This window comes from Stegastes partitus, unplaced genomic scaffold (genome assembly GCF_000690725.1).
Source record: "Stegastes partitus isolate 25-593 unplaced genomic scaffold, Stegastes_partitus-1.0.2 Scaffold7, whole genome shotgun sequence".
Taxonomy (NCBI): Eukaryota; Metazoa; Chordata; class Actinopteri; family Pomacentridae; genus Stegastes; species Stegastes partitus.
Genome location: NW_007577738.1, coordinates 448,163 through 451,168, shown reverse-complemented (window position 1 = coordinate 451,168; position 3,006 = coordinate 448,163).

The following is a 3,006-nucleotide window of genomic DNA, read 5'->3' as shown; positions in this document are numbered from 1 at the left end:
CAGTCAGCTCTGATTATACCTGTAATTTGAATCAGCATAAATATCCCATCAGGATCCGATGAAAAGGTCGGCTCCAGAACACACACAACATCATTGCACACTGCTGATAATCATGTCACTGCACCAGGATTTGGTTCCTGGATGAGTCACTGAATCTTAACCCACCTCTGCATTTCAGCGTTGCATCTTGGACGTATCACTCCACCATTCTTAATCCATATTTTATGGCTGAATGTATGAAGGATCAAGACTTGCCCCAGTTGAAACGATTTCCTCTAACTACCAAAGGATGCGCTGGGAGACATGTTCAAATAGAAGGAAAAGGATTTTCCCCTTTCATTATACAAGGGCTCTTGCATTAGAAATTTGTTGAGTTTCATGAGATGACTTAAAGATTCCTTTACCGTTTTATGAAGAAAAAAAGGCTTAACTGGTGTAGAATACCACAGCATTTCTGGCTAAATGTGGCTGGTAGAAATAATTGCAGAAGAGAAATATTTTAAAGTATCTATATAAGTGTGTATGCATCTGTACATCATTTGGAAAAAGAGGAAATGAAACAACATGATTGTCTACAACACTCCGGGAGAATTGCTGTAGGAAACAGAAACCGGTAATTAGGTCTCTGTAAATTCAATTGACTTCCTCACCAATTCAAACAAGCATTAATTTGTAAAGGTTGAACTGCACATCGCATGGGTCAGTCTATTAGAAGTGGATATTAATTTAGTTTGAATCACTGACTGTCTCCTGTAGCTGAGCTGTTGCCAGCATTCAAATAGGGCTGAACAGGCTCGAACAGAGGACCACTATTCCTCCGGGAGCTTCGTACACATTCCAACGCCAAACAAACAAACAAACAAACAGGGAGTGCTCAGCATCAAAGCAGGTTGGTCTGGCTAACACCACTCCTGGATACACACATGCACAACAATGTGATCGCACAAATGCAACGTAAAATATGTGTGACTGAAAATCTGAAAAAGAGAATGACCTATTCAAACCACTTAACGAAAATTCTATTTCTATACAGTCGTGACTCGATAATCTGACCCTTAACAATCCGAAAACCTTGCTAGCCGACAGCTTTTTAGGAAGAACAAACAGACCCATTAAAAACAGCCTTAACATACTGACAGATTTTTCACATTTTATGTCACAAATAAGGATAGCGGCGTATTATCTGATTTAATAATCTGACAAATTGGCTAAATTCACACTGCAAGACTTAATGCTCAGTTCAGATTTTTTTGTGAAATCCGATTTTTTTTTGTGAGTTTGTTCACATTTCCAATTAAATGCGACTTGTATGTGATCTGCTGTGTGCGCTTCATACAACCCAAAAGTGTCCCGCATGCGCAGAAGAGGACACAACGATGTCACATGCAGTGAGCGTGCTCAGTGTTTAGTAGAAGTAAACACGGATGGTGGCGGCAGCGGGAGAGCGGCGCTGCCGCCGCCACCTATGGTGAAGACAGAACTGTGACCGCTAACTAACTGGCATCAGCAGCCAAGTACTGCCTGTGCATTCCGGCCACTTCCACCCTAATCAGAGCGCACCCCTGGGGTGGAAGTGTGCCCCAGACCGCACCGAATATTCGGATATTCATCATTAATTAGGTCTGAATATCCAGAGACCAGAAATTGCTATTTGGACCAGCCCTGGGAGATGCTATAACAACAATGAACAATAGTTAACAACAAATTACCCTTCAAGCATCAAGCCCTCCTTGTATCTCGACCTCTGTCTTGACAATCCGACAATCCTTGCTATCTGACATATAAGACAGTTTTACATTTAGTTTTACCTTTTTACATTTCAAAACATAATTTTGATGACTTAGTTTGACATAGCAATATTGGTAACTGCACATCCTTAGGTTTTTGTGCAATTTAAACTCAAAATTGTTGTTTGCTGTTTTCAATATTTAAATATTGTGTCAATGCACAATTGTAGTTCCATTTTTCTGTTCCTAACCATAAGTCCATGGTAATGGTAACTAAGTGCATAACACTTAAAATTTCCTGTGAAATAACATGGAAAAATGAGTTGGGACAATTATTTTTCCATGAGTAATTATATGAACACCCATGCTTATGCTACCAAATGTCAAATAAGTGGTAATTCAAAACACACATTTGAATGTAGAAGCTAGTTTTTCTAACTCAGTCTAGTTTGTTGGTTGAACATAATTCCATTAGAAGTTGACACAACTCATAAAGACTGATGTGAAATTTTGTGTTTGTTGCCAAAACATGTGTTTATTTATTTATTCAGTTGGTTGGTTATTTATTTATCTGGAAGAAAATGGTGACACATGAAAACAACTTTTACAACTTTTACATTTGTTTGGAATTAGCTTAGCTTAGCATAAAGACTAGTGGCGCTATTGTGACTCTGTCAAAAGAGAAACTGTTGATTCTATACAAAGACAGTTTTATATAGATTTTTTTTTTAAATTAAAAATGTAAAGCTTTTTTTTATAACAGTTTAATGATACTTGTGGGCAGATTTTTTTTTCATCTTCTCAGAATAATGGGGCTAGTTATTATTAGCCTAGCATCAGTGTTCGCAACTAGTTACCTAAAGTGATGTTCAAACAGATGGTTAACATTATTATTATTATTAGCAGTAGTAGTAGTAGTAGTAGTAGTAGTAGTAGTAGTAGTAATAGTAGTAGTAGCGACATTATTTTTATAACACCCTGAACTTTTAATTTTATTCTATTTTCTAGCATGTATGTCACTTAGAACACCACTAGTTTTGGCACTGTTCTTCCGTTTGCTTTGGGCTTGACAGATAAAAAAAATTATTTATTTTGTTTTGGTTCATTCAACAGAAATGAATTAAATTGTAAGTCTAGCACACAGAAACATAAAAGAAAAACATCTGAAAAACTCAATAATGAAGCCTGTTTTCAAATCCAAAGTCGTAGTTATTCTGAGGGCCTTTATAAGACTGAAGCCCCAGGGATGTATTAAAAAGCAATCCAGTGAATCCATGGA